At 50.3% G+C, this 24,800-nt stretch overlaps 1 long non-coding RNA gene across 1 annotated transcript in view; it reads left to right on the forward strand.

Moving 5' to 3' along the window:
* LOC113262676 (uncharacterized) overlaps window positions 1-22,386 on the forward strand; it is a 58,894-nt gene extending 36,508 nt beyond the window's left edge. Inside the window, exons 4-7 of the long non-coding RNA XR_007191395.2 lie at window positions 5,353-5,526; window positions 7,022-7,121; window positions 9,136-16,413; window positions 21,309-22,386. This is a non-coding gene — a long non-coding RNA (uncharacterized LOC113262676). The remainder of the gene's footprint in view (window positions 1-5,352; window positions 5,527-7,021; window positions 7,122-9,135; window positions 16,414-21,308) is intronic.
* The last annotated feature ends 2,414 nt before the right edge of the window (window positions 22,387-24,800 follow it).

The raw sequence follows: 24,800 nt of genomic DNA on the forward strand, positions 1-24,800 counted from the left end.
GTTTATCCTGACTTGGAAGATGCGTCATGTTCGTTGTGGCCCGGCTAACCCCAACCCTGTCATTGCTGCCTGCATCTTGGGCCAGATTTGCCAGTAAGCTTCCCACTCACTCCTGGATGCCTTCTGACATAATCACCTCTGCCTTATGCCAGACTGTACCAGACCGTGAGCTTACTTGGCATGAGCGCTGTACAGTACTCACCTTTCTGCCCTCTGCAGATCCTAGCACACTGCCTGTCACATAGTAGGTTCTCAGCATTGGCTGGGGTAATAAAGAGGAGGGGGTGTAGCAGACCTGTGGATTGACCACCCCGAGACTTTCATCACTTTCTCTCCTGGCCTCCTCTGTTGTGGGGTTGGAAACAAAATACAGTTGATCGTTGAACAACATGGCTTTGAACTGCTCGGGTCTATTTCTACATGGAATTTTTACAGTACACTATTCTAAGTATATTTTCTCTTCTTTATGGTTTTCCTAACATTTTCTTTTCTCTAGCTTACTTTATTGTAAGAATGCAGTATGTAATACATACAACATACATATGTCTTGATTGACTGTTTATGTTCATGGTAAGCCTTCTGGTCAACAGCAGGCTATTGGTAGTTAAGTTTTTAGGGTGTCAAAAGTTATACATGGATTTTCCACTGCACAGGAAGTTGGTGCCCCTGACCCCCACATTGTTCAAGGGTCAACTGTCCTCAGTTTTCCCAGCTACTCTTTCAGCTAGAGGTGGCCATGCCAAACAGTTCTGGCCAGTGAAGTCTAAGTGCAAATCTTAAGGAAAGCTTTCTTTCCAGTAAGAGGCAAACCTCTCTAAGGGAAAGCCTTTGATCCTTTTGCCATTCCCTTTCCTTCCTACCTGGAATGCAGACATGATGGCTGGAACTGCATTAGCCATCTTGCAACCATGATGCAATAAGCAATAGTCAGATAGGCCAAGTTAAAAAAAAGAAAGAAAGAAACTTGGTTCTTGATGGCATCATTGGTAACCATTATTGCTACATTGGCCAACCTCTTTGTCTGCTCGGGACTGAGGGATTTTCTGAGATTCAGGAATTTTGATACTAAAACAGGAACAGTCATGGGCAAACCTGAACTCTAGCCTACGGTTGGTCACCCCATCCTAGCCCTGGGTGCTTATTTCCAGAGATGACTTATTATATAATTTTTAAAAAATTGCGGAAAGTTGGTATTTCTAAGATTTGATGAACAGACATGGATAGAGTTGCAGGTCATTGGTGCTAGCTGCCTTCACAGAAGTTCTCCCAGTTGAGTCTCATAATGATTCTTCATGGTAGGTTTTGCTATGCCCATTTTACAGGTGAAAAAACTGAGGCACCAGGAAGGTTAATGCAACTGGAATGTAAGTCCTATACATTAATGCCATGTCCTTTCCCCCTAAAGCCATTCTGGCTCATTTTCTCTTAACTCAATATGTGATCATTCAGTGTTATTCTAGGAATGGCATCATGCTTTTCAAATGAATAAAGTCACTGTGAGATGCAGTCATTCCCTTTCTTTTTATGATTTCTTTCTGGACAAGTCAAAAAACCCACGGTGATCTGACTTGTTTCTCCATCAATACTGTCAGTGAACAAGAGAGAATTGGTTTGCATAGATGTAATTTTTTTTAAATTACAGCTGAATGAGTCAAAAGATGCAAAGGGGAGTGTAGCAAAAAGTCTCCTTTCTACCCCTGTTGCTTTATAAATGAAAATTAGGAAAACTTCCATCAGTTTTGAATTAATGGTTTTGAATGTGGGTAATAATGATAGTATTTGTTTTCAGCTTTTGAGATTGCCAAATACTCTCAAGGACAGAGTCTCATTTTCTCTTCCCAGCTTGTTGGGAACATTTTCTTCAGACCCTCCTTCATGGTCACAGAGCCTCCCCGCCAGCCCACCCCTACCTCCCCCTCCGTTTGCTGAGGTCAAGGACTGTTCTCTGGGTCCCTCATACATTTCGCAGGCTGTGCGCCTGTAACCGAGACCTCCCCGCGGCTGATGTGCACTCCCCCAGGGCCTCCTGAGTATACCTGTATGCTCACGATGAGTTCTTTGTGTCACTCAGCAGGCTGAAAATAGGCCCTCCCGGAAGACCTGTTGACGGGCCAGCTGGCCTGCCCTTGTGCTTATGTAGCATGGGAAACCCTCTTCCGTCAGCACGTCCCACTCACTTTCTCTGACAGGTTGTGTATTTGTTCCCAGTTTGCCCCTTATTAAAAATAATGTTTATGAAGCATCTGTAATAATATGGGAAAGTATTCTGTTAATTGAGAAAGCATAATATATCCATATCGACGTATAGCTACATCTCAAAAATCGTGTAATTTAGACTCAGAACAAAGCCTACGTGTAGAATAATTCTGGAAATAACCCATTCTTTCTTGCCCCTCGGCCTGACTGTACCTTCTCTTCTAGGTTCCCTCAACTAAACTGGATCCACCCGGCTTCCTGAGCCAGATCATTCTCGGCTCCTTTTCCTGTACCCGCATCACCAGCACCCCGGCCCCCTGCCAGGCCAGGCTGTCACTAGTTCTGTCCCTGCTAGCTCCTGCCCTCTCACAAACCCCTCTGCTGCTCTCTGTCCCCGCCACCAACCCCCTAGTGCAGCCTCCGCCAGCTCTCACCCAAGCTTCTGTAACATCTTTTTTTTTTTTTTAATTAACATATGGTGTATTTTTGTTTCAGGGTACAGGTCTGTGATTCATCAGTCTTACACAACACCCAGTGCTCACTACAAAACATACCTTCTCCAATGTTCATCACCCAACCACCCCATCCCCCCACCCCCCTTTCCTCCAGCAATCCTGTTTGTTTCCTGAGATTAAGAGTCTCTTATGGTTTGTCTCCCTCTCTGGTTTTGTCTTGTTACATTTTTTCCTCTCTTCCCCATGATCCTCTGTTTTGTTTCTTAAGTTCCTCATATCAGTGAGATCATATGATGATTGTCTTTCTCTGATTGACTTATTTTTCTTAGCATAATAATACCTTCTAGTTCCAGCCACGTCGTCGCAAATGGCAGGATTTCATTTTTTGATGGCTACATAATATTGTATTGTATATCTGTACCACATCTTCTTTATCCATTCATCTGTTGATGGACTTCTGGGCTCTTTCCATAGTTTGGCTGCTGTGGACATTGCTGCTATAAACATTGGGGTGCAGGTGCCCCTTTGGATCACTGCGTTTGTATCTTTGGGGTAAATACCCAGTAGTGCAATTGCTGGGTCATAGGGTAGCTCTATTTTCAACTTTTTGAGGAACCTCCATCCTGTTTTCCATAATGGCTGCGCCAGCTTGTATTCCCAGCTTCTGTAACATCCTTAAAACCAGTCTTCTGGGTCCTAAGTCTTGCTCTGCCTGTGCGCATTCTCTCCATTTCAGTCAGGGGCCTTTGTCTTTAAAAGAAGAAAAAAAAAATCCTATAACACACCCTGCTTTGAGGTCTACTTGTGCCCCAGGAAAGAGTTGAATTCCCTGGCTCCTGCTCACGTCTCCAGTGCCTCTCTTGCCCTTCCAGACTCTGCCCATTGCCTGCTGGCTGTTAGTAAGCCCTCGGCTCTGGCCCTCAGTGTCACTTCCCTCTCGACATTGCTCAACTGCTCTGCACGTCTTGACTCTTCCCTGGTTTAAGCCGCATCGACTTCAAGGAAATAAGGTTAAAACTAAAACATCAGGGGTGCCTGGGTGGCACAGCGGTTAAGCGTCTGCCTTCGGCTCAGGGCGTGATCCCAGCGTCCTGGGATGGAGCCCCACATCAGGCTCCTCCGCTATGAGCCTGCTTCTTCCTCTCCCACTTCCCCTGCTTGTGTTCCCTCTCTCACTGGCTGTCTCTATCTCTGTCAAATAAATAAATAAAATCTTAAAAAAAAAAAAAAACTAAAACATCAAGTTTTAGCTGAATAGTGATGATGGATTTTCATCATGATATATGTATAATTCAGTCAATTCATCAACCATTCATTCATCAAAGAAACATTAATTCAGATTTATTAGGCATCATAGACGCAGTGGCCCAGGGCCACACTGGCTCTAGGTGTCAGCCCACATGGTCCTGTAACAGGATTGTTCTTGCAGATTTGTCCATGCAATCTGCATTGCCATCTTTCATTTGTATTTATTCAACAAACAGCCATGCAAAAAACAGCAGGGAATCCCTGTTCTCAAGGGTCACAGACTTACGAACACAGCATCATGCCGCATAGTCAGTGCCATGCAAAGGAAGGCCAAGCTCAGCAGGGGGCACAGGTGGTCTCCTAACGGAAGGGAGGTTGAACCAGTGTTGACAGGTAGATGGGGCATGAGCGAGAGGGGGACAAGGAAGCAAGGGAGAGCGGTTCTTTCCAGAAGAGGAAAGGGCAGATAACAAAGGCTCAGAGATTAAAACCTGGCTCCAGGACTCAAGTAATGTGTGCACTGTGGCCAGAGTGCTAGGAGCCCTGCATCCCCCACACTCCACCTGCTTGGCACTTCATCCTCCACCAGAATGGAAAACCTCCCCCTCCAAGTCCTACCCATTCTTGAGACGCACTCAAGACCTACTTCCTTCATGAAACCTTTTTGGACTAGATATCAAACAGATGGGCACTTCATTCTATTCTGTTTTGTACATTACCATTCAAAATTTCGTAATAAATCTCACCTTCCTACCAAAGTGTAAACTCCTCGAAGATAGGGACTGTGATACACATTTATTCTCAAACTTGTGGGCCTCCCGCGAGAAACCCGGTGCTGCTCTGTGAATGCTTTTTGGGGCAGCACTAGGCCGGCCTGGAATCTCTGAAGGCAGAGTCCCAGGTGTTGCCCAAGCACCTACCCTCTAGCAGCGACTGGTGAGTCTCTTCATTCATGAGTTTGTCCTCACACAACACCTGCTAAGACATCGGATCATGGGTCTGTGATGAGGGTAGATTAGATGCTGTTAGCCTGATTTTATGATTCCTAGAGATAAGTAATAATGTTACAAGGAATTTCAAGGGATCCCCGTTAGAAGTGCCTAGCTCTAATCCATCTTGGAATTTACTGTTAGTAAACTTCTCACCCATGGAAAGTAAAAAAATGTTGCCATCTGTGAAAAGCCCTGAACTTGTAGATAGAAGAGCCAGGTCTTTGGTCCATCTCTACCATGTATCAGCCATGTGACTTTGGACAAGCCATCTATGCCCTTTTAAATCTCAGCGTCCCCAGTCTTGAAAATGGGAATTATCGTACCTCACAGGGCTATGGTAAGGATTAGACGTGGTAACAATGTGAACGGTATTGGTAATATGCGAAGTGTCATTTAAAAATCAGAGAGCACATTCATTTTTAGAATAAACTCAAGTTCCTATCCCTCTGTTTCATTCTCAGCATTCAGAATCCAGACACCAGCTCTCCGCAGGGAAGTACTGCCCTGTGCTTACTGTAAGGAGAGGGGGCGTCCACCATCTCGCAGCTGGGAGATCTACCGTAACTACCTCTTCAGCGACTATAGACGTTGCAAGAGTCATGTCTGCAGTCCTCGGGCAGCATGGTGACTATGAGGTAAGTTGCTCCGCCATGCTCGGTATCCCAGCGAACAGCATCTGCTCAGAAAGCTGCCCAGGCTCTGATCTCCCCGGGGAGAATTCTGTGTGCCAGGCCATCCCCTTCTGAAAGATGGTTCTGCTTAGATTTGTCAGGGAAGGTGGTTGAGCAACGCAGACAACAAAAGTGGGCCCCAAAGACCCTAAAACAGAAGGAGAAGAGGACACTCTGGAAGGGTAGATAGTTCTGTCTACCCAGCAGGCACCAATCTAACCTGCAATCAGAAGCCTGGACTCAAACCTTGTCTCTGATACAAACTGGCTGTACAGCCTTGGGAAACTCACCCAACCTCTCTGATCCTTTAAAATTATGCTTTGTAAACAAAGCATAATAATGCCAATATTCTGGTGTTAATTAAGGATTACATTTGTACGAGTTTTACAAAATGGAAAATGCCATGTGATTATGAGCTGATTACAAATTTATCTCCCTAAAGTAAACATCCAGAACAATCCAAATGAACTGTGTGTCTGTGGGCATCCGTAAGGTTATCCACCAGGGAGCCTTAAGTGGGATTCTAAGAACCACCCGAAGATCTGAAAAGGCATCTCCTGCAGATGAAGGGTGTGCTGTGAAAGCCAGTTGGTTTCCAGGGGTGACTACAGGCCACTCTCAAGTAGCTGGCTGTTGTTTCCATATGCGTCTCCCCTGCCCTCAGACGGGGTGGGGGCCTGGCCGCATCCCTCCCATGCCTTCCTGCACTCCAGGCTGTATGGTTCCCGAGGCTCTTCCTTTTGCCCCATCTTTTTAATTTCCTCAGAAAATCTGTTCGGCGAGCCGAGCAGATAAACTCTCTCTTCACCCACATACACCTCTTATGGCTGACTTGCCTGAGGCCACAGAGCTCAAAATGACAGTTCCTGGAACCCCAGCTTGGAGGGTTAGCTAGGGTTTGAGCCCAGGTTTCTAAAATCTTTACCTATAGACCAGGCCATGAGTCCATGAGCCCCTGAGCCTGACCTTAACCAAAGCCCTATGGGCCACAGCCTGGGAGGTCGACGGCCCTGCACTGACACAGAATTCCCTGGCAAGCCTGGCTAGACCCGAACATCTACTTCTGCCCATGGCTTTTTATTTTCTTGCATGTGTTTCCAAGGGGACCAGCAGGGACTTGCCCTCCCCACCTTGGTCCTCGCTTCCTGTGTGTAATTGGGGTGCACCCTGTTGGCCCCGCACGGTGATGAATGGGCTTCTTCAGGCAAGCCGGCAGTGACTGGAGCCCTGCCAGCCCTGCAGGCCTCCCCTGGGCAGCACCGTGCCCTCTGATGCGATTAGCCCCGTGTGTCATGATGCTTGGCAGCCGTTCCAGGAGGCAGGGAGGCCTTTGTTCCTGCCATTGTCCTGTCAAGTGGCCATAACTTCATTTGGCTGCCAGGTTGCTTGGCCCTTTGCATCATCCTGGCCTGCTCTCCTCCCTCAGGTCAGGGTTAGTCCCTCATTCCAGATTTTTCAGGGAATATCCAGGGTGTGCGCATGAGGCTCCTGCGTCTTCCCCCAAAGCAGCTTTGGAATTAACGTGGTCGACAATGAACAAATCCTGCGTGGTTCAGGAGGTAAGCTTCCCGGGACTGCCCTCACTCCCACTCGTGCGGAGGAGGAGGAACCGCGTGTGGTAGATTAGCTCTCCAGGCTGTAGAGCAGGGGTGCGTTCAGACATTCAGTGCTTCCACGCATTTTAATTGAGCACATACTATGTGCCAGGCACTGTTCTAGACACTAGGAGTAAAGCAGTGAACAATAAAGATGAAAAGCCCCTGCTTTATGGAGCCACATTCTGAGGTGAGGAAGGGAGCAAGAGGAGACAGGCAAATACACTGAAAAATGGGTTAGAAGATGCTATGGAGAAAATAGAACAGTGAAGAAAAAGCTGGCTGTAGGGGATGCTCATCTGAGCACTGCCCCAGTGCCTAGCACAGAGTTGATCCCCGACTGATCTGGCGGCTCCTCAGGGTAGGGTCTGACTCCCACAGCCCCAGCTACGGTCGGGTAGAGCTGCTAGGATGGGAAGACCCCCTCGAATTATCCACCATCCCTGCCAGCAGGGGTATCCCCACTAGCCAGACTCCACCCCATGCAAGCCCCTCCACCCAACCCTGCGCAAACATCCTCTTCTCTGTTTTTTCATCCTCCCACCCGCACATACTGACTTGGCAACCATTCAGACCTTGTCCAGTCCAGTGGGGAGACGGGCTAGCCAAGAGCCCGTAACAGTGCAGAGATCAGTGACCTGGCAGGGCCTGTGCGTGGGCTGTGGAAACCCTGGGGGGTGGGGTAGCAGAGGTCTTTGTAGGGGGCTGTTCTGTGCACTGGAGGATGATGAGCTGCCCGCAGCACCCCCGGCCCTGAATGAAGACAACAAACCCATCGGCACACTGTCCTGTCTTGCAGAGTGCCCTTCAGTTGAGAACCACTGGTTGAACTCAATGTCATTCAACTTATTTGGCCAAGAAGCACCTTTTATTGGGGGGAGGGGGTGGTATCTATCAATACTGCATGTACCCTGTGCCATTCTAAACACTCTGGGTAGTGCTACTTCTGGACAAAGTCAGTTCCTTACCGCGAGTCCAAGGCCTTGGGCTCTGGGTACAGCCTGGTGTTCTGGCCATGGCTCGTACCACATCCATTTCTATTTTTTGCTCCACAAAGCCCGACAGTTTTCATTGCCTATATACACACTGCATTTTATGTCCTGGGCCTTCGCTCGGGTGCTCCTGCTGCCTGTAGTGTCCTTCCCACCTTGCCCTCCCCTGGTTCACTGATTCGTTCTTCAGGATTCCATTCGGGCATCATCATCTCCTGCAGGAAACCATCCCTGAAGCCCAGACGGGGCTGAGCGGCCCACTTTGCTCCTGAGCTCCCATAGCACCTGGCCTTGGTCCTTCCTACCTCTGAGGCCTTAGACAGGCCCTGTAGTCCTATAGTACCCTCAGCTCGTAGTAAGGCTAGCTGGGGTCCCCTAGTATAGGTAGGACGGGTCCATTTCTCCCACTCGACCTGCAAAGCAGAGACTCTGTCTTTTCATCTCCAGAACCTGACAAATTGCTCGGGACAGAGCAGGTGCTCAGAAAAGGTCAAACTGAATTGACAAGTAAATAGAACACAAAGATGGGTGTGATAAAGGAAGTGAGGACGAGAGAACACAGGCTTGAGGAGGGAAGGAACCAAGGGGGAATATTCTTTTTACAACCCAGGAAGGGACGGCTAAGCTGCCTGATTCTCGTTTCTTTCTCCTTTAGGCTAAATACTTCAATTGCCTTAACCTTTAATCTCACATTCATTGCATTTTCCGACCCTCTGATTGATCATCGTTGTCACTCACATCCCTCCATCTTTCCCGAGGCTGCTTTTGTGTTTCATGTGAGGTGTTCGAAGCAGCAGGAGCACAGAGCCGGTCTCCCTGGAGCGAGAGCATTGCTTGCACTTAATTAGCTTGAGATTCCACAATTCCCTGAGCCTCAGGGCGGTCTCCCTGGCCTCGTGGCTGCGAGAGGAGCAAATTATTTTCACAGAGAAGAGTGGAGAGAATTGAATTGGTGATTATGCTAATTATTTCCTTTTCTGTGTCAGGGACTGCTCCACGGGGAAGCCCACGGCTGGGGCCGCGAGGGTGAGCAGGGAGAGGTGAGAAATGTGGAGGAAGAAGCCCGGGCCCTGAGCTGGGGTATGGAAAGTCTGCACTGGAGGAGACGCCTGAGGAGGGGGCTGTGGTCTGTGGCTGCTCCACAGAGTGAAGGTCTTCCTCTGTGAAGGGGGCCTCAAAGGTTCTGGGCTCTTTCATCCACAGCGTGACCTGTGGGGGAGACACATCTCTGTTTTATAGATGGTGACGTGTGGGGAAGCAGTTCACAGATGGAGGGACAGTCCCGAGGTCACCCACCTGGGGGGAAAACACAGCAGAGAGGGGGTTGTTCCAACCTAGACCTTATAACCCCCAGTCCGGAGGGTTTCCCTTGCCTCACAGCCCCTACTCACGGCGGACTCTCGGAGCGGTGATGGCAGAGGAGGCAGTCCTGGGGCCGGAAGCCCTTAGCAGCCCTGGCATTGTACGGCACGGGCGCAGGACGCAGCTGGCCAGCCTGTTGCTCTCTGGTTGGCAGCTGCCCTCAAACCACTTGAACCCGTGCTATGGGGTTGTGTCACACGTTCCTTCCGTCCGGCCTGCCTGTGCCGCCCCGCCTCAGCTCTTCACACAGCAGCTGTCTGGGGCGCCATCTGGACCCCTCACCCTTCAACAACCCGGCAAAGTCCTGCCACATTGGTTCTCTTTGTCACTGGGGCTGGCTGGTGTCTGTCAGTCAGCCAGTCATCTGTCAGTCGGTCAGCAAATGTCTGTTGAGGGCCGGGCATGGTTCTGGGTGATGGAGGTACAGTGCAGGATGAGGCAGAGCTCCTGCGCTCAGGGAGACTGTCCCCACCGTCGGGGAGGTGGGGTGGGACAAGTTTAGTCAGGGGAGAGACACAGGACCCTGTGGGCCCCGGGACCTGCGTTGCTGTGTAATGAAGTCTGGCTCCGTTGCAGACTCTCGGAGGTAGCTTTGAGGTGGAGAGTCCCATGGAGACTGCTGCGGGGGCTGATGCCACCTCTCCCCGCCCCCCCCCCTCCCCACGCATGGAAGCAGCAGGAAATGCCCCTCACCGATCCCCTTCCTCCCCCAGCACACAGAAACTACCGGCTGCTTAGTGAGAAGCCCGGAAGGCTCCTGAAGGGACACAGGGTCTGTCAGTTCTGCCCATGGTGGTGGGTGGCAGTCCTCTAGCCTGAATATGGTTTCCAAAACTGAGTGCTGTGGCCCAACGTTATGCCACCCTGATGGGAGGCAGTAGGTGGAGAGATGAACAACACAGGTGGACACCCAGGGACAGGCTGGGGCCAGTGACCTGACCACTCTGTGCCTCATTTTCCCTTGTACATAGGAGCTGCATTAGGCCTGCTTCACAGGAGTGAGTGTGGATTAAGGGAGACATACAGTTGATAGCATGGAGGGCACGTGCAAGGGCTCGGAAAACGACAGCTCGGTTGCCTCACAGCACCCTCCAATGGAGGTCCTCTTCCTGCCTTCTCATTCACACCTCCTTGGCCACTGTCCAGAGTCCAGAGAGTGAACTGCCCAGGAAGAATGCAGTGACAAAAATACTCAACCACATCCGGAACTTCCCTGGTGCAGCTGGTCCTTGATCATGGGCTTCCCCTGGGAGCTGCTCTGTGTGGAATGAACCCCAATCCTGGCTCCGTCACACCCCTAGCGGTGGCCTTGGGGAAGTCACCCGAACTCGCCCAGCCTCAGTTTCCACCTTTGTCAACCTCCCTCAAGTACTAATTGAGATCATTAAGTGATATAAGGTAGGAGCGGCCACCTTTCTCTGCTCACAATAAAGCATGAGGGGACAGAGAGCCAAAGGGGAGGCGAAAGGAAGCCAAGTGAGGTGGTCATGAGCCAGAGGGATGCAGGTGGCACTTGACGGGAGTCCGGGATACCAACAGCTGCATTTAGAGCACTTGCTGTGAACTGGCACCACGCGGAAGGTTCTCTACCTGACGTACTTCGCCGAAGCTTTACAAAATCCTCACAAATTAAGGATTATCCCCACTTCACAGATGAGGAAAGTGGAGGCTGGAGAGATCAAGGAACCTGCCAAAGGTGGCCCGGCTTAGAAGTGGCCGAGCCAGGATTCACACCTGAGCCATCTACCATCACAGCCCCTCTGCAGTGCTGCCTGCTGGGCCTGAGGGGCCCAGTCTCTACATCCCTCACCTGTAAAGTAGACATCATCATTCCAGCTCCACAAGGCATGTGTGACATAGACTGGGTGGTCCTTGCCCCTCTCCAGCCTTTGGCGGGAAACACTTTATAAACAGAAGATTGCTTACCCGCCCTGCTGCCTGGAGCCAGATCTCTTGCCATGCCAAATTGTTGGAATGGTTCAGTGACAAGTGTGTTATTAGGAAGAAATTTATGATGCCTTATTCAGAGTGAGTCACCGAATCCCTGTGGTGAGAGGCATGGGGAAGGGGCCCTCTGCTGAGACAAGCTAACTCGGGGACCCAGGCCCCAGCCACCCTGGGCCTGCCTACCTCCCCAGGGCCCAACTGGAAGGTCAGCACTGACCAGTGACAAGGGTGGGTGAGGCGTGGGGTGGGGGGACAGCCTTCCACCTTAGGAAAAGATGGTGCCCTGTGGTGGGTTTGCATGGACTCACAGTGGACACGATGGGCTCCAGAAATCCCTTGCTGCTTGCCACCAAATTTCCAAGGATGTGTGAGTCAGGCTCCAGGTCACTCTCTGACACCCCCCCCCCCAAGGGTACACAACCCGCCCAGGAATGGGTCCGCTGGAAAATATTGCACAGAGTTGAGGTGAACCCTCTTCTCTCTGCCTTTGAATCACAAAAGAGAAAGTTGGTCTAGAATTGAACTTCAGCGGGAGAAAGAATTAGCTGAGATGCCGCAGTTCTGCTGGGATTTGCTTTCTTCCCTTAAAAACGACACAACACCGTGTTGGTGAGAAAAGCCCTCGCCTTAAAAGTTGACTCTCATGGGCATAAATGTGACAGTAGAAGAACTGGAACAAGAAAGCATCTGTCAAGGAATAGCAGGTGACCTCCTTGGATAGATGTCACTGCAAGTAGCCAGACAAGGCTGACCCTTCTCTGTCTGCTCCTGGTTGTGGCATAAGGGATTTCTCTGATGCACCCAAACCCCGAGGTTGGGCTGGGGCACTCCCGCTGGGCTCAGGACACGTGGAGCACCTGCCATTGTTGGGAACATTCATAGCATGGACGAGGTGAACACCTGCTCACTTCACTGGTGGCCACTTACCTGGCCACGCACACTTCACAAACAGCCGAAGGCCAGCCAGGAGGCAAGAGCAGACCACTGGGCAGCAGAAATGAGGTCTCCAGTGTTATCCACTGGGAAGCTCACCTCCATCTCCAGCAGGAGAGCCTGGCTGGCTTTTTCGGGTCCTGTTGCCTCCTAATTTAATCGTAATCCTAACATGATAAATAATTTTATTTCTCACCCCAGACCCCATTAGAAACATATACGTTTGGAAGGATGGGAGAGTCTCTAGAGCTGACATGTTCAGCACGTGGGGGGATTTGTGATCTCTCCGAGAATCTAACCCAAACTGTGGACTTTAGCTCCAGAGAAATGCGTCCACAGCCAGTGGGTTCAGCAGTATCAGGTGGTTCCTGGCCCTTTGAGGCTCACCCATGGAACCCAGGTTAAGGATTAGAGCTGTAGAGATAAGCACACATGTGAGCTGGCTGCCCAAACCCTAAGCCCTAGAGAGCAGACACGGTGAGTTTTAGGCCTGTCCCCACTGCATGGAGCCACTGCCCCTGTACCTGACGGGTAGTAGCATTCATCACAATGGCCCTACCAGAGCCTGGCTATGCTTGGTGCCTCCACCTAGGAAAGCAGGGATGCACGCAAAACGCTTACTGAACATGTGTGATGTGTCAGGCATTCTTCTAGATGCTTTATCTGTTTGAATGTACTGGATCCTCGCAACAGCACTGTAAGATATTTCTGTAAAGAGCCTGGACTTAGATTAATCTCTATTTCTCAAATTCCTTGTCCAGTGGTTACATTATCAGAGATGTGATATTTTCCAAGAAAAATCTGTTACTGTGACTACTGAACACTTGCTCTTTGTCAAACATTGTACTAAGTATGGATTTTACATGTCTTAATTCATTTATTATACACAAAGCCACATTTTATAGAGAAGGAAACTAAAGCCTTTAATCTTTTGGAACGCTGCCCTGAGATCCCCCCTTAAGGAAGCTAGTCTAGCTTCTCGGAGGACAGGGGACCAGTGAGGAGAACTGAGGCTCCCCAGCCAATGGCCAGCACCAACCAGCAGACAGAGAACAAGGGCAGCTTGTATTTTCCAGCGCAGTCACTAGCTGAATGTAGCTGCATGGGTGAGGTCAGGTGAATCCAACAGAGGAACCACCCGGTCAATCCTCAAAATCATGAAAAATGGTAAGTTACTGTTTTAAGCCACTATGTTTTGGGGTGGTTTGATATTCAACAATCGATAACTAATACAGCTTGCTGAATCCCCCTTCACTCGCCCCTTTCCCCAAACAGCCACTAACAGTGGAATGACAAAGGCATTAAGCCAGAATGAAGAAAAGAGAGAAGACCACTGGGGAGGGAAGACCTCTAAACATGTTTTAGAAGGGCAGGTGGGGAGAGGAGCAGTCTCTGACAGAGTAGAGCCAAGAAAGTCACAGCCCACAAGCATGCAGGAGAGGCAAATGATGAGACGTGGACCAAGGAGCCCCAGAAGACCTCCAAAGTTTGGGCACCAAAAGGTGCCAGGTACTGCAGAAGGCAGGAACAAGGCCCAGGGCTAGGAGACAGGAGGCCACTGCAACTCTCTTTTTCCCTGGGAGAGACCAGAAGTTATCTGGAGAAGCTGAAGTGAAGGTGCTCTGGACTCCAGGATACTTGTCACAGCAGAGGGTGACAGTGAGGAAGGAGCTGGAAAACTGGAAGGCTAATTAAAAACTGCAAATAAATGATGGGCCCTCAGATTCCCCACCTGCTCCCAGAACACCAGCAGCTAGCTAGGTGTCTCTTTCCTTCTAGACAGGCGGTTGGAATATTCTTCTCTGGTTATACTGAGCTTCTTCCTCACCACCACCCTCAACCCTCGGAAAAGACCTTTGTAAAATGCTATTTGAGGACTGCCAGTAAAACAGCCTCTAGCCATCTGGTCACCCTACTATGAAGTCAGCTGGACTATAACCCTGTCTTTCTCTTCAATACGAAGGGTCACCAGACATTTGAAATGAAAGAGAGAGGTCAAAACAAACAGGCGGGAGAGTGGGAGATCCCTGAGGAAACAAGCAGCATACAGCAAGCACAAGAACCTGAAGTTGAAAAAAAACCTTAGAAATTAGCAACCTCAGGGAAATGTGACATAAAAGCAGAATTCCATGAAAAAGGAACAGTTGGAGAAGAAAGAGTTCTTGGAAATTTAAAATACAATAAGGTTAAAAATTCAGTAGATGGTGCCCAGCGCAGTGCACAAAAAACAGTCCACGCCAGCGCCCATCCGTATCAAATTTCAGAACACAAAGCATAAAGTGAACACCTGGAAAGCCCCAGAAAGAGAAAAACACTCAATAGACAAAGGAAGAGGGATGACAAGGGCATCAGACTTCTCTCCAGAAACACCAAATGGGAAATAATGGAGAGATACCTTCAAAATTCTGAAGGAAAATGATTTCAACCCAGAATCTTGTGCTCAGCCGAATCAATCCAACATGAAGGGGAAATCAATAAAAACCTTTTTGGGCATGGAGGACTTAGAAACTGTGCTCGCCGTGAAAGAGAAAGCCATGGCCTCCAGGAACAGGGGCTCCTGCGAAGGAAAATCAGGCGGAAGTCTCAGGACTAGGAGTGAGGAGCCAGCCTGGGGAGGGGAGGGTTCTGGGGCCACGGGGAAAGGGTTTGGGGACCGACACTCGACCCGGGTGAATGGTGGGAAAATGATCACCAGGCCTCTGACAGATCCTCTAAAGGAATTGGGGGAAATTGCTTTAAATAGAAGAAACTAAGAAATGGGAAAGAGGTATGGGGGATGACTTAGTCTCAAAAATAATATATAAGCAATAGAATTTGGGTGACTATTTTGAAGTCTGGAGTTAAGAGCAGGAGAAAAAAGCTGCCGCCGAGCTGGAAGTGGTTCCCTCTGGGGAGCAGGGAGGGTCGGGCTTGCTTCTGCTGTGTCTTTCAGCCCTGTTCAATTTTTCACGATGGACATTGGTCACATGAATAAACTCAACATTAGTTTTTATATGGAAATCAAGAGCATGGGGTTGAGAGTTCGATCACTGGGTTTCAATCTCTCTGGACTCTTACTGGTGGCAGGGCCTGGATCAATCCTCAGCCTCAGTTTCCTTATCGCCATTGCAAAACTGAGGTGAGGATTCAACATAATTTCTGTAAAAGGCCCAGCACAGAATATATGCTCAATAAAATGATAGCCATTATGGTGTTTAAGATTTCTGAGACATTCCATGTTAGAGAGTGAAAGCAAACTGCACTCCCCGAGGTTTAGGAGGAGTCGAGAAAGCCTGGAGAATTGTTGCCCTTGCATCTGCCAGGAAGCTGTCCAGCTGTTGCTAAGCCTCGGACCTTCTGCAGGCCCCCACCCCGTCCACTCAGTATCTCGGTCATTAGCGATGGCACGGTCAGCTTCCAGAGCCGGTTAGAAGGAGCTTGGGGTGTGCCGGGAGCAGCTTTTGACATAAAGGCCCAATTCATTCCCAGGGGACTTCTGGCAGGCGGGTTTTTCTTCTGACACAATTGTCCCACACGGGAAGTTGCCACCCTGGGAGATGGGGCGTTCCGTGCAGAGCTGGGAGAAGGCGGCTCCAGGCTCCTCTGGGGGTGGGGAGCACTCTGGCATCAAGCAGAGAAGTCCTACCCCCCATCTGCCTGGGTCCTGGGCTAGAGCCACCAACAGGGCTCTGGTGTCCCACCCAACTACGGGGGCTGCAAAGGGGGGCCTGAGGCTGAGTATGCTGACCCCCTGGCCTCACTACAGACTCATATTTATTTAAACAAACATATTGAATGGAGAAAAGTCTGAAGAGAGAGAGACCTTAAAATGTGAACCATAGTTCCATCTGAATGGGGGGATTTGAAGTGCTTCTCATTTCTTCTTGCTTATCTGTATATTTCAATTTTTATACAATAATCATACATTCTCTTGTTTTTTCAATGAACAACAATCATAAAGAACAAGCTGATGGGTCCCTGAAAAGGGAGTGAGTGCAGCAGACGACCTTCAGCCCGAGAGATTCAGTAGCAGCTGGAAACATGTGAGTCCTCTGCCCGCCAGGATTTCTAGAATTCAGAGAGCCCGCTTGGGGAGGGATGCAGGAGGGTTGTCGAGGCAGAATGAGAAAAACCGGCTAGTGCTCCCCCATCACTGAATGCCTGCAATGTGCTGCTTTTGACTCTAACTCACTCAGTCCTTACCATGACCTCCTGACATAGGGTCAGTCATCGTCCGCACTGGACAGATGGGAGTCTGGGACCTGGAGAAGGTAAGCACTTGCCCAAGGTGCCAGCTGGCCCTTGAACCCCAGCGTCCAGCTATGGGCGCTGGGCCGGCAACCACGGCAGTGCAGCGGCGGAAGGAACACGGCCGCAGCCAGGGAGTGTGAGGGAAATGCTCAAGTGCCAGCGAGTCTCATTCTTCTGAAGAAAAGCTCCTTTTCATTTCCCAGAGGTCTTCCCAGTGGGAGAGCAAGGTTGCAGCCCTGGACTTAGAAATCCACTGCTTTCAGGGGCGCCTGGGTCACTCAGCCAGTTAAGCATCTGACTCTTGATATCAAGTCAGCTCATGATCTCTGGGTTGGGAGGTTAAGCCCCCTGCTGGGCTCTGCCCTGAAGGTGGAGCTTGCTTAAGATTCTCTCTCCCCCCTCTCTGCTCCTTCCCTGCTCTCGTGCTCCTGCTCTCTCTCTCAGGAAAGAAAGAGGGAGGGAGGGAGGGAGGAAGGAAGGAAGGAAGGAAGGAAGGAAGGAAGGAAGGAAGGAAGGAAGGAAAATAGAAGAAAAAAGAAAAGAAAAGGAAAAAGAAAAGAAAAAAAAGGAAAAGAAAAGAAAAATCCACCACTTTCAGATTGGAACTGAGGCTCTGCTAATAACTGCCGAGCATTTCCTCCACCAGACAGACACATTTCAAATGTGCTCATAGTAACTGGTTGATTTCGCTTCTCACAGTGTCTGTCAGTGTCTCCCTTCCCCATTATACCGAGAGTTCCCGGAGGCCGGGGACCTCATGCACTTGACTGGTCAACTTGGTATCATCAGTGTCTAGACCTGTGTTCCGCACATCACTGATTATTGTCTACTGATGATGTGGCCCCATTTTGTCAGTAAGGAAACTGAGACTCAGAGAAGTTAAGGAAAGCACTCAAGATCCCACAACGAATAAATATTCGTTTATTCGAGCTGGGTCTTGAAATTGGATTCTGACTCCAGGAACTGTGGCTCACACTGACCCTCTTGGAGAGTCCTGTTTCAAGGGCCATCTGGGAGTAGCAGTGGCCAGCTATCCATCCCAGTGGGAGCAGTCTAGGGCCAGGGAAGGGGGCAGCTGGGCCACAGGAGGACTGAGGACACGGTGAAGCCAAGAAACAGAGTCCCTGACAGGAGACGGCATGGAGTGGTGGTCAAAGGCCAGACGTCCAAATCTGGCTGTACTTACTGATCATGTGACCCTAGGCAGGTTAATCACTCCAAGCCTCAGCTGTTGTTTTGTACAATGGAGGTGGTATCTCGTGGAGTTGTTATAAAGATTAACTAAATGAATACGTACAGAATACTTAGCACAGCAGCTAGCCCGTGACAGGGATGTGCGCGTGTGCGTGTGTGTGTGTGGTGGGGGTAATAAATGGCACCAAACTGGGTAAATATCCTTGCATGAGGACCCAGCCACTTCTGCATTCCATGTCACGTAGAGACTATGCAAATCCATAGCAAGGGACCCCCATTAACCAAACGTCCTATATCAACCTTTGCTGCATAAAAATTAAGCCCAAAATGTAATGACTTAAAACAACCACTATCTTTTTGCTCACAATTCTGTGTGGTAGTGATTTAGGCAGCGATCGGTGGGGCCATTCTTCTGCCCGTCTCACTAATGGGGCTGCAGCCAGCTAGTCCATCAGCTGAGGGCTGGTTGGTTGAGGGCAGGCTTTTGAAACCATAGCACTATTGGCCTTTGGGACCAGATAATACTTTGTTGTGGGCACTGTCGTGGGCACTGTAAGATGTCTAGCAGCATCCTTGGCCTCTACCCACTAGATCCCATCACACACCCCACCACCACCATATACAATCAGAGGACAACTAAAAATATCTCCAGACATTGGCCAGTGTTCTCTAGGAGACAGAATTGCCCTCTGACTGAGGACCACTGGTCCAGAGGAATCAGCATGAAGATTTGTCTTTGCTGCCTGTGGTCTCCTCCTCCAGTAGCCCAGACTTCCTGACAGCAGACGTGGCAGGGGTTGGGGGGTGGCCCAGCAGTAAGAGAGAGCACACCCCGATGGACAATTGCTGTTCAAGCTTTCTCTGGCATCATGTTGGCTGATGTTCCATTGGCCAAAGCAGATCATATGGTCAAGCCCAGAGCCAGGCTGAGCAGGGACTGACGGACAAGGGTGTGGGAACAGAGGCATACTGGTCTGGAGTCATCACTGTAACAGTGACCACAGGAATTTGTCCACCACGACAATGATGACTGTTGCAGGTGCATACACGGCACCAGGGGAGGGGCATGTGACCTTGGGCAGGTCTGTCTCTCTCTGTGACCTCACCTGCACAATGAGGGAGGGGCTTTTTCTGAGGGGTCCCTAGCCTCAGTGGCTCAGATGTGCTAAGAGAGAGAGAGTTGATTTCACACAAGCAGTGCAGTCACATGAGGGGGGCCTGGGCCCTGCTGTGAGGGGAACTCTCCTTGGTCCTAGTGCAACCCGAACTGTCCCTTCCAAACGGCTTTCCCCAGGCTAGAAAGTCTTGGATTTGAAAATACAAACAGGACAAAATAGTTTACAGTCCTACAACATCTTATGGTTCTCAAAAAACTTCTCCATGCTCCATTAGGTAAAATAATGCTCAAATTTTCCATGTCTTGCCATAATAAAGTCTTAGTTAACTGTGCAGTGCAGGTGATCCTGACCGGGGTGGGGGGGGACCCTGTCATTCAGGAGCTCAGGCCAAGGAGAGACTCCCCTCTTGATACAGAGCTTCCATGTTACCCTGGGCAATGACATCCTACAGGCAGAGGAAAGGAAAGGCGAAGGATCACATGGGAAGCAATCATGAGCCAGACCTGGGAGTGGCCACCACCCTCTGCCCATGATCGGTGAACCAGATGGGGAGGGGCAAAAGCTGGAAGTGAAGGTAGCTATGAGCCCAGGAGGAAAGGCAAACAGACTTCGTGAACTCAGAGGAGTTTCTGCCACAAAAACACACTTCCTCATGTCTCCAGAAGGTCCCTGGTAGGAAGGGATGTTCCGGTGTGCTCCCCGATAGGGCTCTGTGTACGGAGACAGTAGGGACATGGGCTCACCTTTGAGTCCAAAAGTCAGAGCTGGAGCTTCTTTCTTTTGCCATTTCACCCAATATATAATTTATGATATGATATGATGCAATATAATACAATATAATATATTGGTAGGCCCTGTGGGATATCTTCAGTTTCTGTGACCTGGTTTCTGGTATGCCCACCCCCACTTCTTCTGTACTCTGACTGGGTTGACTCGGGGAGTGCAGGACAGCTAGAAAAGGGAATCCAGCCCTCCCCTTCTCCCCACTCAGGCTCAAGGTGTCAGCACTGCCTTTGTCCCCTCCTTCTGCCCCCTCGTCCTTTGAATTTGATGTTAAGTTCTATGGAGCACATCTCTTCAGTACGCCCCACTCCCACTGCCGCCACTGCTTCTCCTGGTCACACGGCCATAACCAGTTCAGTCCACCCTCTTCCAAGCCTTGGACACAAGCCCAGCCCTGGGGCTGATTATCAGCATTATGAGTTTGAGCAAATGCCTTCAAGCCTGTTTCTCCAACCATAAAATGAGGAGGATAATAATATCCAAAAGACACATCGTAAAAATTGTGTGAGCCAAAAACACAGGAAAAATGCTCTTTGGAAACTGCAAACCACCATACAATGCCCCCTGCTCCCACTGCTCCCCATCTGGGGAGGGCACCCCTGTCCACATCCCCAGGCCTCCTGCTGCCCGCAGGGAGTGTCTACCCCTGCAGACCCTATCTTCCATAGTCCGGATCCAACTCAGTTTCTGCACTTTCCCTCTATGGGTCCAGCCACACAGAAGACTCTCTGTGTCCCATGTGTGGTCCTTGTGTCGCCGCCTTCCGAATTTGTCCCCGTGCCTTTGAGTTCGTTCCTCCTCCTAAATGCCTCTTGGGTTTTCACGTACATCATCTCTCCCTGTATTGCAAAGCATAGCTTTCTTCCAGGAGTCTCCACCCTTTCTGAGTTCTTGTCATTCCCCCGTGGAAACACTGTTCTGCTCCTACGTAATGCTGCAGGTTAAATTGCAGCACATTGGCCTGGGTGCTCGGGGCAGGCACGCAGAACAAGACCCTGCCAGACATGGTCCTGGCCCTTGAGGGGCTTCTGACTGCCTGGGGGACAGCCACAAATACAGTCTGGTACCCAGCCACAGAGTAAGGCCTGGAGACTGAGTACTGAGAGAGGAAGCAGGTCTGGATTCTGCAGAGAGGCTTCCCAGCGGAGGTCAAGTGAACCAGACCTGGCCTTGAAAGGTGCCACGGATACCAGCAGGTGGGGAGGGAGAGGGAGGGCCCCCAGCAGGGAGGCAGGAGGTCCAATGCTGCATGCCGTTCGGGGATGTGGTTCACACCCCATAAGGGTGGCTTTCCTACTGGTACATTCTGGCCTCTCCAAGCCATTCCCTGCCACAAGACACTGTTTCTGCTAGCCTGTGATAAGTGTCAGTGTTGCCCATGATGGAGTGTCACTGGGCCGCTGAGCATCAGCGAAACCAGGCCGGGGGTGCTCTGCTCTGGGAAGAGCCTCCCTGCCGTCTCCGCAGAATGCCCACAGTGTATACTCAGAATATCTATTAAATGAGTGATGGCAGCCTCTGAAAGAAGCCCTGGGTCTGGTCTCGACTGTCGGAGCCCATGTGAGCTGAGGCAAGGCACTTCTCCCCTCCAGGCCTCAGTGTCCCCACCTGGCACGTGAGTTGATCACAAATGCCCAAGGGACCCCTGTGGCAAGATGAGGCCCATGAGCTGCAGCGTCAGGACACTGGGGTGCAAATCTCCAGCTTCCTGAGTGGCTTCAGGTAAGTCAGTTAATCTCTCTAAGCCTCAGTGTTCTCCTGCATAAGACCTAATCAGAACACCACCAGTGGCATCCCAAGAACACAACTGCACAAAACTTGGAGTCTCATTATGGTGAGGATAAAGAGAAGATGCGGAGATTGGAGCTTATTGTGTTGTGTCTGAATTCCGTTATGAGGTGTTACAGTAGGATTCTTGCGGATTAAATGTGTTTATATACATACACACACATATATATGTTAATATATGTAAAATGCTAGCGCGGTAAGTGTGCAATGGAAGTGACTAAGTGGTGGTAGTCAACCCAGAGCTTCTGGTGGGGCTGAAGTGTGGGCTCACCGAGGACCGCCCTGTGGGCTGGCGGGCAGCGTGGCGGGGAGGGACAGTGGCAGGGCTGGGCCCGCACCATCTGAGGCCTGGACTCCTGCCAGCCTGACACCACAGCTGCTTCCAGGGCCGCTTCTGCTCCGCCCAAGGTTGGATCTAGAAATCCCCGGGGGCCGGTGGTAGGAAACCTGACTTGGGCATCACCTGTGAGTGAGCAAAATAGAACTATTTTTCAAGTTCCCAAGAAAATATCAGGAAGACATGTCAGACACCGCCCTCCTCCTTTTCTATAAAAATGCTCAGAATCGTGTGCATGATTAATATCCCAAACACTTACTCCCCTGTTGGCTTCTATCACAGGAGAAAATTAAGCAGCTTTTTGCCCACAGGGGGAAAGCAGTGTCTGAGTAAAGCCGGCTCCTGGGGTGCCTGTGTGGCTCAGTCGGTTAAGTGTCTGATTTCAGCTCAGGTCATGATCTCAGTGTCCTGGGATCGAGCCCCACATTGGGCTCCACACCCAGCAGGGAGACTGCTTCTCTCTCTCCACCCCTCCCCCACTGCGCTCTCTCTCTCTTCTCACTCTCTCAAATAAATAAGTAAAATCTTGAAAAAAAAAAAATAAAGTCACTTCCTACCACTCCAGCCAAGGTGAGAGCCCCTTGGCACTGGCCCTCTCCCCTCCCCAGGTGGGGCCTGCAAAAGGTTTGCAGGGGCAGGGCTGCCAGCTCCCCACTCCTCATCCCTCCTGGTGACCAGCAGCCTTAGGCCAACTGCAGATGCCCCTACACCAGGGAGCTCAGTCGGGAGCCTGGGTCCCACATGCATCCCAGACCTAGAAAGGGCTTTCTGCTATAATCTGAGCACACCTCCATTCCGTATTTTATAAGCACCGGTTTCAGAGTGGGAGGGGAGGCCAGAGAGCCCCCCTTTTACAGATGAAGAACTGAAGCCCGAGGAGGGGTTAGCCATGCTTCCCTGGCTGATTCTTCTCTTTGTGCTTCCTTCTCACTTCCCGATCTCTAAATGTTGGCATGCCCCAGAGCTCAGAGCGTGGACCTCCCACACTGTCTCGGGGACCTCACCCAGGCCTGGGGCTTTACATACCCTGGGGACCTGGGGACCACTCAACTGAGTCTGCAGCCCAGATTCTCTGCAGAACTCCGGACTCATACATCCAACTGCCCACTCGGCGCCCCTCTAGGATGTCTCATAGGCATCACTCTTCGCGTGGGTCCAACTGAGTTCCCGATCTTTCCTCCTCCCACACTCTGCTCCATGTAAGTTCATGGCAATTCCATCATTGCTCAAGCCAATAACCTTGAAGTCACTCTTGGCTCATGCTCAAACCATCAACAGACCCACATACATACAAATTCTGGCCACCTCTTCCCATCTCCACCCCCAACAACCTGCTTTGAGCCACGAAGGGCCCTTGTTTGGTTTGCTGTAGTCTCCTTCATGGTCTTTCTACTTCCACCCCTGCGCCCCGCAGTCTCTTACGAACTAACTCAGCAGCCAGGCTATCCTGGGAAGATAAAAGTTGGCTGAGGTCCCTCCGCAGCTCAAACCCCTCTAATGGCACCCCATCCCATCCATAGGTGGTCCGTCTTACCTCTCCATCTGAAGTCCGAACTCTCCCTCCCTCCCTGCTCACTCCACCCCAGCCACAGTGGCCCCCAACACACCAGGTGCACTCCCACCTTGAGGCCTTGGCATTTGCAACTTTGCTTAGGACACCTCCCCCTATCTCCCCACCCCAGGTGTCTGCATGCCCCCCCACCCACTCCCCCTGCGTCCTGGGTGCAGCTTCACTCCCCACCCTTATGCGAACACCCTCTCTTCAGTGAGGTCTTCCCTAACCTCCTTCATTTAAATTGCACCCCTCTCCCATTTTCCGTCACCCCTTTTTACTTTATTTTTCTCCATGATACTGTCCATCAAACATACTATATACTTTATTTATTTATTTTATTATTTTTCTCCCCAAACTGGAATGTAAGTTCCCTAAGGGTAGAGGTTTTTTTAATCAGACACACAGTAAGTGCTCAATAAATATTTATGAAATGCATGAAAGAACAGCATTCCATGGTTCTGGTGTGTCTGTGTCCGCTGCTCCCCTGAGGACCATTGGACTTGGTTGATGAATGGAAGAACAAGAAAACACCTTAGATCAAGTTCAGTTCCTCCTTCAGTTGAGAGACGTTGAGGCCTAGTGAGGGAGAGGATATCCCGAATAATCACAGCACACTGACTTTAGAGCTGGAGCTGGGACTGGATCCCCCCATCTCCCAAACAGAGCCCGCGCTCTGGTCTCCCTGCCACCCACGGCTAGAGGTCACTCCATCCTGACAGCAATTTCCAACCTCCTGAGCTGAAAAGAAGAACAAGGAACTACAGAAAACAGAGAAATGGGGTACGGGAGGGGGTATTTTTAGCTTTGTGGGTTTCTAAGTACATACATATATAGAAAGGTCTATAAGTATGGCTATATATAGGTATTAAATCAGGAAGCAAGTTGAGTGGTGGGTCAGCTTTCCCGGGGGCGGCTGTAAGCCTGTTGCAACACCAACAGTTTCGAACCAGAGTGGCCGATTCCAGGGAAACTGGCCTGCTGAGTCAGCTGGAAGCTACACACCTCACATGAGGAGTTCAGAAAGAGTCTGAGGAGTTACATCCTCCTTTTTCTTCTCCTCAATCAGCCGGAAGCACCAGTGAAATTCCAAGCACCCAACGCAGTAACTGGCCAAGGCTTTTAGGGTCAAAATCTCTCCAGTGTAGACGGGGATTCTGAAGAGGGTCACTGAGCGGAAACCTAGAGTCCCGGGACCCAGTTGACCAGAGACACTCCCTGGGCTGTGGTCTCTTTGGCCACCAGGAATTTTCCCAGACCTCAGACCAGGCTTAAAAGCTGAGGCCTGGGTCGGCATGGAGAACTTCCTATTAGCCAGATACTGTTCGCCACCTATGATCTCATTTCGCACAACTTACCAGGGAAGTACTTTTATAATTGTCTCCATTTTACAGTTGGAGAAACTGA

Source organism: Ursus arctos, unplaced genomic scaffold, assembly GCF_023065955.2.
Source record: "Ursus arctos isolate Adak ecotype North America unplaced genomic scaffold, UrsArc2.0 scaffold_2, whole genome shotgun sequence".
Lineage (NCBI taxonomy): Eukaryota > Metazoa > Chordata > Mammalia > Carnivora > Ursidae > Ursus > Ursus arctos.